The sequence below is a fragment of the Anopheles coluzzii genome, chromosome 2, assembly GCF_943734685.1.
Source record: "Anopheles coluzzii chromosome 2, AcolN3, whole genome shotgun sequence".
Lineage (NCBI taxonomy): Eukaryota > Metazoa > Arthropoda > Insecta > Diptera > Culicidae > Anopheles > Anopheles coluzzii.
The window spans coordinates 59,044,436-59,057,981 of NC_064670.1; the positions used below are offsets into that span (position 1 = coordinate 59,044,436).

General features: G+C 45.1%; 1 non-coding gene across 1 annotated transcript; it reads left to right on the forward strand.

Moving 5' to 3' along the window:
- Positions 1-13,227: 13,227 nt before the first annotated feature.
- Positions 13,228-13,283, forward strand: LOC125907177 (U6atac minor spliceosomal RNA). The gene has a single exon (XR_007452509.1). It is a non-coding gene; the product is annotated as a U6atac minor spliceosomal RNA (small nuclear RNA).
- The last annotated feature ends 263 nt before the right edge of the window (positions 13,284-13,546 follow it).

Here is a 13,546-nt window from a genome sequence, read left to right on the forward strand (position 1 = left end):
TTTCAACTCACATAACCGCATGAGTTCCGTGCGCGTATAGTCTTGTATCAGGTTCAACACTCTTTCTTCCGCCATTTCGCTTACTTCACACTACACCTTTACTTCACGCACACCGAACTTATTTGCTCAACACGCGCGCCGTCTTTTTGCAACGTTTTTTTTTTACAATCACGCCACCTGCGTTCTTTTGTGCTACTACGAGCACCGTCAAATGCACTCCTCTCATACGCACAAACACATACACGAGAGCGCCTCTGATACACGACGTCATTGTGTGATGACGTTCATACACGTATCGCACAAACACGTCATCAGATAATTGGCACAAAACTTGTTATCCCAAGTAGCTGAGCCGAAGTTGTTGAGAGGTTTTACTGTGTGCCAAAGCGAGAGGCCCTGTCTTCTTTCTCTAAATTTTGAACGGCAAACCGCCACCCGTGTAGAGGTGTGTGCGTGTGACGAAAAATTATGGATTAAATACGGGGGAAGCGGGGTTTGCAGTCTTTCGTTCGTCATACACACATGCATTTACCAGCGGATATCGCTGGACCGAGTACTAAAAAGTTACAGGTGTGTGCGCTATTTATCAACGAATACCTACTAGCCTCGTCAACAATCTTCAAAGTGAGCGACGGAAAGAAAACGTTTTCCAGTTTTAAAATATTAAGGTACACACTTAAAAATATTTCACGACCTCGGTTAAAAAAACTGCCGAAATCCGTCGTCTCTTTCGATTCTTGCTGATATGTCAGTTGAAACAACCCAGTAGCCGAAAATCAGTACCATTTAAAACTGAAATATCAGTTAAATAAATATTTGAACCGAAACTCGGCAACACAATATGCCGAGCACATACGTTAACACTGCTGTCACCGAGATAATCCGTCAAAATAACCGAGATTTCAGCTTTACTACTTGCATTAGCCGAGGCTCTCATACGCTTGTAAACGTCAAAGTGAGAGGACGTGTTTTGATCAATTTGCAAGCCATCATGAGCAAGTTTCAGCGGTACGGAAGTAACACCTTCCGTATCGATTATTCGGAAGCTCCTATTAGACCAACGCTAGACGAAACGGCAGATTTTCTGTTTACCGTTCTTAAAACTGGCGCGGATGTCTCGATGGTGCAACGGAACACTGCACAAAGTGCAGTATATGTTACCATGCCAACACTCGAACGTGCATTGGCCATAGTGAACGAGCACAACGGGAAACACTTCGTCACGCACGAGGGGAAGCAGCACAAGATCGCAATCGAGATGGTGGATGATGCGACAGAGGTGAAAGTGCGCGATCTGCCACCAGGGATTCCCGACGCAGATGTTGTTGCTGAACTGGGCGGTTTTGGTGAGGTACTCACGATTGTTCCCGGCGTTTGGGGCGCAGAAACGCGGCTAGCTGGGATCCCGTCGGGTGTGCGCATTGTCCGCATTAAACTGGCTAAGCCCATACCATCTTTCATCACTGTGTGCGGAGAGGTGACAGGGGTGATCTATCGAGGACAACAACAAACGTGTCGTCACTGCAATGAAGCCGTACACCACGGTCTCAGCTGCATCCAAAACCGCGTGTGTCACTTTCGGAACAACGAAAAATCATACGCTGGAGCCGTACGGCAGACTCCCACACCAACAGAAGTTACAACTTCACCATCAGTGGCAGGCACTAACACTAAAGGACGCGGACGTAGAGGAAAGGTAAGAATCACTACGCTTACTAATACAACACCGCCCTCGTCAAGTGCTGCTCAAAACACAGCACCGCAACGTCCAGCAGGCGCATCAAAAATAGCTAACCGACTGGTCATCCCGATCGTGCCGGTTTCTAACGTTCGGCAGTCAAGCCCGAAACCGAACAAAAAAGCTAGGGAAGAGCAACCCCAAGGAAAAGCGAATATTAATTATTCTGCTTCAAGCACTACGGTGGTTGCTATGCATGCTGCAGTTACGTCAGCCACAGCGTCTGCCACCGCTCCTGCCGCTGTTCCTGCCGACGCTCCGGCCGCCGCTCCTACCGCTGCTCCTGCCGACGCTCCTGCTGCCGCTCCTGCCGCTGTTCCTGCCGCCGCTCTTGTCGCTGCTCCTGCCGCTGCTGCTGCTGTTGCTCCTGCCGCTGCTCCTGCCGCTGCACCTGCTGCTTCTGCTGCCGCTGCCGCTACTGATGCCACCGTTCTAGCCGCCACGGCAAACGAACACATGAGAGTGGACTGCACGGCGGTAATGTTCAAAGCACCGCTCATAATCCCTTCCTCCTCCTTTCCCATCTGCTCATTAGATGAACAGTTTGCGGTAAAACGCAAACAATTTCCGGAGACGGATAACGAGAGTGACGCCTCAAGTTCATCAACACTTAGCTTTACGAGCGTGACCAAGCGCAAGCCTGGTCGGCCTCCCAAGCGGCTCACCACTACACAACCATGATTTTAATTTTGTCGCAATGGATACAAACAAAACAAATCGTGTTGTTAATGGTGGCTATAATTTAGCAACTATTAACATTAATGCAATATCTAATGCGACAAAATTAGAAGCCCTCAGGACATTTATTCGGACGATGGACTTGGACATCATATTTCTTCAGGAAGTGTGTTGTGCAGATCTCTCGATTCCTGGATACAATGTTATTAGCAATGTTAACGTGGTGGAGAGAGGTACGGCGATTGCTTTACGTGACCACCTAAAATTCTCTCATGTTGAACGCAGCTTGGATTCACGTCTAATTTGTCTTCGGCTTGAGAGTAATGCCACCCTATGCAATGTTTACGCTCCATCAGGGAGTCAGCGGAGAGCGGAGAGGGAGGATTTTTTCGAACAAACGTTACCATTCTATCTGCGGAATGCATGTGATCATGTTATTCTCGCGGGCGACTTCAACTGTGTGTTGGAATCGAAGGATGTGACGGGCGCGAGAAATTTCAGCCTTTCTATGCGAAACGCGGTAAATAACATGGGTTTGTGTGACAGCTGGGAGGTTCTCCGAGGAAACGAGGTGGAGTATTCTTATGTCACCAGTGGTTCTGGATCACGTATCGATCGGTGTTATGTTTCTTCCTCTCTGAAAACACAGTTAAGAGCGACCGGTATGCATGTCCTTTCCTTTTCGGATCACAAGGCTCTCACCGTTCGTCTCTGCCTACCAATCGCGCCGAGTCGTATGCGCAGCAACGGCTATTGGCAACTGAGACCACACGTGCTATCCGAACAAAATCTGGGGGAGTTCAGATGCAAGTGGAACTATTGGACCAGACAGCGAAGAAATTACGGCTCGTGGATGCAGTGGTGGGTTGAGCTCGCGAAGCCTAAAGTAAAATCGTTTTTCCGGTGGAAAACAAATGAACGCTATCAAAGTTTCCGCTTGCATCATGAACTCCTTTACAGAGAGTTGAGGTCCGCATACGAGAGATATCTTTCTGACCCATGTGAGTTAGTAAATATCAATCGTGTGAAAGGAAAAATGCTAATGCTCCAGAGGCGTTTTTCTGAGGACTTCGCCCGCATAAACGAAACACGTCTATGTGGCGAAAGTATTTCAACTTTCCAGTTAAAGGAGCAGAGGAAAAGGCGAACGGTGATCGACAAGCTTACATTAGATGACGGTTCGCACTTAACTGAGCCTCATGAAATAAATGTTCATATTGAGGGCTTCTTTAGAAATCTGTACACAACACACGATACACCCAACACAATTACAGACAACACATTCACAAGCACACGCGTTATTCCCGAGGACTGTGAAACCAACAATCGTTGCATGGACGAGATCACTTCTTGTGAGCTTTTCGATGCAATTAAAAGATCAGCTTCGCGGAAGTCCCCCGGCCCGGATGGAATACCAAGAGAGTTTTATCTCCGCGCCTTCAGCACCATTCAGCGCGAGCTTCTGCTCGTGCTCAATGAGGCTCTCTTAGGAGAGATTCCTCCAAGTTTCGTTGACGGGGTCATAGTGCTGGTTAAGAAAAGGGGAGGTGGGACTACCATGTCTGCATTTCGACCTATATCACTTCTTAACGTAGATTACAAGCTTCTGTCGCGGATTGTCAAACACAGAATCGATGGCATCATCGGTAGGTGGGAGATAGTCTCGACAGCGCAAAAGTGTTGTAATAAACCATGCAACATTTTTCAGGCTGTTCTTTCCGTTAAGGAGAGGGTGGTAGATTTGCAGAGGAAACGAAAGTGTGGTAAGCTTGTCTCCTTCGATCTTTCACATGCTTTTGATCGCGTCAATAGGGACTTTCTCTTCAACAACATGCTCTCTTGGGGTTTCAATTCGGGGCTAGTGGGGCTTTTGAGAACAATTGGTGAACGGTCCACCTCCCGTATCCTTATCAATGGAATCCTCTCTCCTTCCTTCCCGATCCTTCGTTCCGTCCGTCAGGGAGATCCCCTTTCCATGCACCTTTTTATCCTCTACCTTCAACCCCTCATCACAAGATTACAAGGTATTTGTTGCGATCAGGATGACCTGGTCAATGCATATGCCGACGACATCTCTGTGGTGACAACCTCTCCTGACAAAATCGAGCGTGTGCGAGAACTATTTGAGGCATTTGGAAGTGTCTCTGGTGCTCGTCTCAACGTGGACAAAACCAACGCACTCGACGTAGGAATCGTTAGAGCTTCCACAATAGTATCTGTCCCATGGCTACACAGTGTTCAACGGCTTCGACTGCTCGGAATTCTATTTTCGAATAACATCCGAGATGACATGGGACAGAATTGGGACGTCGTAATCCAGCACTTTAGATCTCTAGTGTGGCTGCATCGCATGAGAGATTTAAATCTTGTGCAGAAGGTATATCTTCTCAACACCTTCCTGCTACCGAAGCTGTGGTACGTGGCGTCAGTATGTGGCGCCAGAGCATTGGACATTGCGAAGGTCACTAGTGTTATTGGTTCCTTTCTGTGGCATGGCACTGGAGGAATTCGGATCCCACTTCATCAGCTGGCACTACCACGGAAGCGAGGTGGTCTGAATCTGCACATACCAGCAGTTACAGTTAATGTTCTCTTGACGAACAGGTATGTTGCAGAACGAGAGTGCCTAGCAATTGGTGAGCCACACATCATCAGGGCCGGTAATCCACCGGATCTCTCAAGCATTCCGACTACATATCCTTGCCTGAGAAACGTGATCAAACAACTTGCGTACGTGCCACCAGAGTACGGTCAAAGGCCATCGTCTCGGCTGTTGTGGCGTATGCTTACGAGCAGATTACCAGACGCTAAGATAGTGCGTGAGACACGACAACACAGCTGGAGAAGGATCTGGAGAAATCTCAATTGTCCAGCCTTATCATCCCTTCAACGTTCGACACTTTTCCTGTTGGTCAACGGAAAAATTCCAACATGCGATCTCCTTTTCCGAATGGGGCGAATTGTGACCAACTCGTGTTTGTTTTGTCCGTTCGTGGAAACCCTGGAGCATAAATTTTCATGTTGCAGAAGAGTTTCTGCGGCTTGGGAGCTATTGCAACAGAAAATTACTGCTCCAGGTTGTGCTCGTTCTTTTAACTGTTTGCAATTCCCAGTACTAGCCTGAGTACTAGTACTGAACAGAGAATAGGTGTTTTGCGTTTGTTTGCAAACTATATCATCCACATCGTTGGTAACAACGATGGTATGATTGATCTAGGCGTACTCAATTGTTGTCTAACGTTATAAAATATGTTATTTTTTTCCCTGTGTCATTCTGTTTTTGTACATAAATTAGTTCATAAGCATTAGACTTTACTCGCAAATATACATATGTTTAAAAAAAAAAATCGAGCACAGGTATGGAGCGGGGTTGGGGCTAGGAAACTCCATCAGCGCAAGCAACTGGTGCTCTTCAGAGCGTCGCTCGGAGCAGTCCCTATTCAAGGATCAGATGAGGAAGCTAATCCGGTTGGTTCAACCTTTGCCAAGATTCAGACCCGTTCAGACTTCCAGGATTCATATCCGGTCACCTATACGAGGTAAGTATCAACACTCGATCACATGAAATCTAAAAAGGGTTTACTCAGACTTGTTTCACTCTGCCCGCTTTACAGAACCGTGCCTGTACCAGTGCCCGCTCCTTGTCCGGCTCATTTTCCTGTACCGGTACCACATCCAAACGCTGTGCCCCATCCGGCGGTTGAATCGGCGCCTGTCCCAACGCTTTCCATCACATCAAAAAAACCCATTTGATACGCAAATAAAATCACTAAAATAAAAATAAAATGTTTTTATATTTAGCCGAGATCTCGATTTGTTCTAACCGAAAATCTCGGTTAAACGTAAACGTCAAAACAAAATGACATTAACCGAGATGTCGGCAACAGAAATTTTACCGAGATCTTTGCCGAGATCTCAGTTGTGCAGATCTCGGCAAAAATTAACCGAGATTCGGCAAAATTTTTTAAGAGTGTAAGTTTTGATCAAATCCTATGCGCTAAACTCTCCATAGTAATACATACTACATTCATTCATTATTGCTTCATTCAGCCCCCGGTGAGGACGTCATTACTTAACAGAAGCCTGTTCAACACGCGCAGCGCCTGGTCATGACGTCATCATTAAACTGAAGCCAGCTGAACACGTGCAGCACGGATAGTGCTGCTAGGATCCCGTGCGCGCTAGGAGGAAGGAAGAACGAGAGGAGTAAGAACGGTAAATTTGGAAGGGGGAAAGCGTTCTGCCGTCTACACAGCGAGAGTATGCCAAAACATATGTGGGAAGAGAGAGAGATATTATTCAATAAACAGCTTGCGAATGTGTGCATAAAGCAAATGTGAACAGCCTCATCATTTCTATTAGCAATCCGAAAAAGGGGGTGTAGCAAACACATTGGTATGCGTGAGCGGCTGACGAAACCAGAACTTTGAATTCGTCTATTGAATCCTTCCCGGACGAGCCCCGATGTAGAAAGGGTTAGAATAGGTTCATGAAATTCGTTTATTGACTGTTCGCTTCGACTTCCCGATTGCTACTGCTACTCCTCACACACTTATACTTAGCTCAAGTGCCACAAATCCATTAAACAACCACTAAACGGCTTCTAAACGACTCAAGTTCTCTACCTAAACGGAATATAGAAATACTTCGTTTAGCAGATGGCAAACGACTCATGCATTCTAAAAATAGCAAAAAAACTGGTGGCGCTATCTGTTGGTGGGATACCCCAACCCGTTGAGCTTTATCACTTGGAGGATAGCTTTCTCATTTCCTCTGTACTGTTGTATGGTTTCGCATTGAAGTTATGCATCGCTAGAACTAGAACGGCGATACGATTGTTTAAATACTAAACTCCAACGGAAACTACCAGCACTGAAGCAAGTGAGATTTGAGTAATGGTTGTTGGTGTTGATACCCACGTATCTGACCACACGACCATTCATATAGATTTTTGCTCGGAAAGTTAGAAGACTATATAGGTCATGATAAGATGAAACTTGTCGAAACACATTGCAAGAAAAGGATAGTAATATAATAATCAGTTTTAATACGCCATCTATTGATCAAACCAATGAAGCTGTGGAGCTTTCATTTTTTTTCTATGTATATTCAATTTTCCAGTCGTTTAAGCTTAATCGGTGGCGCTTGGGAGGCATGGGCAAAACGATTCTTTTCACCGAACGCGAACGAATTAGTTCGCTCACCAAAAAGAATCGAACGTGAACGACGATGCTTTCGTTCTTTTTTTGTTCATGGTGTTTTTATTCACAAAGAACGCTCGTTATCTTTTTCATTTACCCACCATAGACGCATACTGTAGCCAAAGAAGTACTCATTCTGCGGTTGACACCAATAATTTAAAAAAAACATTAAACACTCGGCCCATCTGTTGTCTGGTCAACAAAATCTATCGCAAAACCGACCAAAAACTAGCATGTAAAAAACTGATACGAGCAAAAATGTCTCCAACATATATTGTACCCTATGCCTTATATACACTCAAGGATTCTATAAAAAAACTACTTAAATATGGATCAAAATGATGAGCGCAATCAATTCCAGTTCAGTTCATTCGCGAATAATGAATAATCCGTTTGAACGGGATCGATCTATTGAATTGTATATGTATAATTTCCACACCAACAGAACACAGATCGAACACAAATGAGCCAGTTCGAATGCGTTCGATGAATTCAGTTGTGTAGGTACGAATTACACACCAACAGAACACAGATCGAACACTAACGGATCAGATCGAACGTGTTCGATGAATTCAGTTGTGTAGGTACGATTTACACACCAACAGAACACAGATCGAACACAAATGAGTCAGTTCGAACGCTTTCGATGAATTCAGTTGGGTAGGTACGGTATTTCCACACCAATAGAACACAGATCGAACACTGATGGATCAGTTCGAACGCGTTCGACGAATTGAGTCGTATAGATACGATTTCCACACCAACAGCACACGTATCGACCACTGCCTGACAAATTCGACGGCGTTCGAGGAATTGAGTTGTATGGGTACGATTTCAACACCAACAGGGTACATTTTGATCTCTGACGACCCGTTCGCACGGTGCGAGAAAGAGCGAGAAAGCAATATGATTTTGCACGTTTCATTACCACATTTATGTGTGCCGTCGAACACTGAACGAAACGTTCGAACGCGTTCGGTGTAGTTATTTTCTTCCAAAAGTCCTGGTCGTTCTTTTTGTTAAGAATCTCGTTCGTTCGTGCACTTTACCGAACTGTTCGAACGGTTCGATTCTCGTTCATTTTACACATGCCTATAAGTATAAATTATACTCCAAGTAAATTTCTTTTCGTTCCCAATTGACAAATTATATCAGGGCTGTCGAACCCCATTCCCACATATATCTGGGACATTGCTTAAGAATGATAAAATTTCCGGGTTAGGGCGACCGCCGCTAAAGTAAAGTAGGAGTGAATGTAAACTGATTTGCGTATTATATTTGTATTTCCATATTTTTTATTTAGAACGATTCTAGATTCTAGATACGATTATTGGTAAAAGAATAAGTCCTTAATGATTTTCGCCGATCGAAAGCACCATGCGGTATAGTAGCGCGTGATGGTGAAATCAAAACCTTGACCAAATTCTTTAAATATCTAAATGATGTATTATGGTATAATAAGGTAGAATTTTATTCTTCATACAAATTACCTTCTCCTACTCCCCCCCCCCCACACCCACACACCCATCCAACACCGTTCAATTGCGGCCCGCTAGAATATTTTCAAAGCAATCCGGCTCACGACCCAAAACGAGTTTGACATCACTGATCTAGAGAAAAAGAATTGGGAATACTTAGTTTTCTCATAAAATATTTTGATTTTTCTGTACATCGTTTGTTAGGCTCGATTCTAGAGTTTTCTGCTTTTATAGATCTTACACACTTAAAAATATTTCACGACCTCGGTTAAAAAAACTGCCGAAATCCGTCGGCTCTTTCGATTCTTGCTGATATGTCAGTTGAAAAAACCCAGTAGCCGAAAATCAGTACCATTTAAAACTGAAATATCAGTTAAATAAATATTTGAACCGAAACTCGGCAACACAACATGCCGAGCATATACGTTAACACTGCTGTCACTGAGATAATCCGTCAAAATAACCGAGATTTCAGCTTTACTACTTGGATTAGCCGAGGCTCGGTATTCTATCTGTCATTCGCCATTCTGTTAATCTCGTGCTAATGAAACGAACACCTTTCGGAGTGATGTTGTGATGTAAAATAAAAAAAATAAAAAAAAAGTGAAAATGAGTCTCTCAGCGTGAAAAAACGAGAATCAGTAGCGTGCGATCGAGCACAGGTATGGAGCGGGATTGGGGCTAGGAAACTCCATCAGCGCACGCAACCGGTGCTCTTCAGAGCGTCGCTCGGAGCAGTCCCTATTCAAGGATCAGATGTGGAAGCTAATCCGGTTGGTTCAACCTTTGCCAGACCGTTCAAACTTCCAGGATTCATTTCCGGTCACCTACACGAGGTAAGTATCAACACTCGATCACATGAAATCTAAAAAGGGTTCACTCAGACTTGTTTCACTCTGCCCGCTTTACAGAACCGTGCCTGTACCAGTGCCCGCTCCTTGTCCGGCTCATTTTCCTGTACCGGTACCACATCCAAACGCTGTACCCCATCCGGCGGTTGAATCGGCGCCTGTCCCAACACTTTCCATCACGTCAAAAAACCCCATTTGATACGCAAATAAAATCACTAAAATAAAAATAAAATGTTTTTATATTTAGCCGAAATCTCGATTTGCTCTAACCGAAATTCTCGGTTAAACGTAAACGTCAAAACAAAATGAAATTAACCGAGATGTCGGCAACAGAAATTTAACCGAGATCTTTGCCGAGATCTCAGTTGTGCAGATCTCGGCAAAAATTAACCGAGATTCGGCAAAAAATTTTAAGAGTGTATGACTTTCAGCATGGAGATAACATTATAAAATTATACAATAATCTCTATATGTTGCCTCGAGCAACAGAATTTTCTCAACTCGAAAAAGTCTGCGTATTGTGAACGCAAAAAAGTTCTTAACACTTTATTGAAACGGAAGGGGGTTAAAAAAATACTCTTTCTTCCGGGACTTTAATACGCGAGAAAAGGGCGTTTCTTCAGCCGTTCCATGAATACCCGACAGACAAAGAGAACGAAATTTTCAGGCGAGGGGTAGGTAGAAACACGCGGTGGGGGCCCAGCCCAAGCTCGGATCCGAAGTCCGTTGTTTTGGGCTGAGAATTAAAAATGGCGGATGGAGCGCTACCACGGAGAGGTTGTGCTCTCTTGCTTGCCTTTAAAATACACGAGGCGCTCTCGCTGCAAAGAACGCTTGCTCGCGCTGTTTCACTATACCCCTTCCTTCCCGTTTCTTTCGGCTTGCGCTGTGCTGAACTGGTACCTCCTCCCACTTGATTCCAGCGAATTGCGCTGCGCTGGACTGACACCCCCTCCCGCTCGTTTCTTTCGTAACGCGCTGTGCGCTTCCCTTCATTCGGAATTGGTACACCCAAATAAAAACAAAAACTTGAACACATCAAACTTTGCTTACATTTTATCACTTTTATTGCAAATAACCCAAGCGCCACCGATTAAGCTTAAACGACTGGAAAATTGAATATCCATAGAAAAAAAAATGAAAGCTCCACAGCTTCATTGGTTTGATCAATAGATGGCGTATTAAAACTGATTATTATATTACTATCCTTTTCTTGCAATGTGTTTCGACAAGTTTCATCTTATCATGACCTATATAGCCTTCTAACTTTCCGAGCAAAAATCTATATGAATGGTCGTGTGGTCAGATACGTGGGTATCAACTAGTGATGGGTAAAGTTGGCAAAAATCCGGAGTCGACTCCGATCCGACTCCGATAAATTCGAATCGACTCCGGAAGGTAGGTCTGCGCTCCAATATCCGGAGTCGTTCGGAGTCGTCCGGAGTCGTCCGGAGTCGCCCGGAGTCGGAGTCGTCCGGAGTCGTTCGGAGTCGTTCGGAGTCGTCCGGAGTCGTTCGGAGTCGTTCGGAGTCGTTCGGAGCCGTCCGGAGTCGTCCGGAGTCGGAGTCGTCCGGAGTTGTTCGGAGTCGTTCGGAGTCGTCCGGAGTCGTTCGGAGCCGTTCGGAGCCGTCCGGAGTCGTCCGGAGTCGGAGTCGTCCGGAGTCGTTCGGAGTCGTTCGGAGTCGTTCGACTCCAAACGACTCCGGACGACTCCGGGCGAGTCCGGAAGACTCCGGACGACTCCGACTCCGGACGGATCTAGTGGTTCCATTTTGCTGGAATCGGAATCGAACTAACAATAGTCGGAGTCGGATCGGAGTCGTGGGTGCGCTCCATACAGCACATCACTAGTATCAACACCAACGACCATTACTCAAATCTCACTTGCTTCAGTGCTAGTGGTTTTCATTGGAGTTTAGTATTTAAACAATCGTATCGCCGTTCTAGTTCTAGCGATGCATAACTTCAATGCGAAACCATACAACAGTACAGAGGAAATGAGAAAGCTCTCCTCCAAGCGAGGAAGCTCAACTGGTTGGGTATCCCACAAACAGATGGCGCCACCAGCTTTTTTGCTATTTTTAGAATGCATGAGTCGTTTGCCGTCTGCTAAACGAAGTCTTTCTATATTCCGTTTAGGTAGAGTGCTTGAGTCGTTTAGAAGCCGTTTAGTGGTCGTTTAGTGGATTTGTGGCACTTGGGGAAAGCACATTTTAACATATAGCTTCACAAAATCTTGCTACAAACCTCACACACCCTATAACAAATTTTACAAAAAGGTTCTCATTTTCAATCTCTCACTATAGAGCGTTACTTTTTCACTCTATGGTGAGACGATGTTGCTTAGTGAGTTTATGTTAGGTGCGGATAACTTGGATGGTTTTTGTACCGTGTTGGTTTTCTTGCACACTTTGCACCGACATAGCGATTCATCGATGTAGGCGTGTGTCGTAAAACGACAACCATGTTTTCGTCAAAAGAATATCGTCCATTTGTATGTGAAGTTGTGTAATATGTATGAAGTAATCTAAATAGCAGAAAGTTTAAATAAGTCCAGGTAAGTTTAAAATTAATTGCAGCAGCTTCACAGGTACATTGGTACGGGTAACCAGTAGATCGTGCACCACTGCCATACTAATATCGTTATTGGCTGCATGGTGTACTGTTGATGTTCGGATTGCTGCAGTACGACATCAAAATATCCAGGACCCTACAGGTTGCAGTCTGATTTAAAATGCTCAATTATCTGCGTCACCTATTTGCTTTTATATTGCTGCAACTCATTGATCAGCACCTGCGCGAAATGACGCCGCAGGAGACGCTGACGATGTTTCCGCAGTTAACCGACTTTGTGCAAATACGACCAGACCTGCTACAATCTGCCTTATGCTATCGATATGCGGAGCCTTATGGGAGCACTCTTATGCTATCGATGTGATGAACAACATATTAGCAAACGTGACCCGAATGAACAACGAACGGTGTAAGATATAGTTACTGCAGCAGTGAATGGATAATGGAATGGAATCTATTTTTGATGAACCTGGTGGCACCGGGTAGCCGTTTCTGCTCAAAACTAATCTTGCGTACACGCGGCGTCAATTGAACATTGCAATAGCAGTGGCTTTGAGTTGAATTGCTGCTCTGCTGCTGACCTGGTGACGTACGCTACACTCTAAATTCAAGCTATCGCTCAACCTGGACGCCAACAGTTTCTGTAACATCCGTGTACAGTCAGCACAGGCTGAATTGATGCAACAGGCTTCACTGATCGTTTGGTTGTGTCATTTGAAAGTAGAGCAGGTTAGCACTCCCCCTTGACAATGTTGGAACACATACCCTGAGATCAGTGGGCACCACTACTGATCGTATGGAACGAGACATCCATGAGTAGCCGCTATGCTCTTGAAACTCGCGCCCTCCATCACACCTTGCAGGACGTTATGGGAAATCGCCAAACGTTCGGTGATAAGGTGGTGCTGCTATGTGGTGACTTCCGACAGATACCAACGTCTAGGTTTTGCAGCAGTGTATCCGGCAGAGCATGCTGTAGGGCAAATTTAAGGTATTGCGTTTGCGGGCAAAAATGCGTGTGCAGAC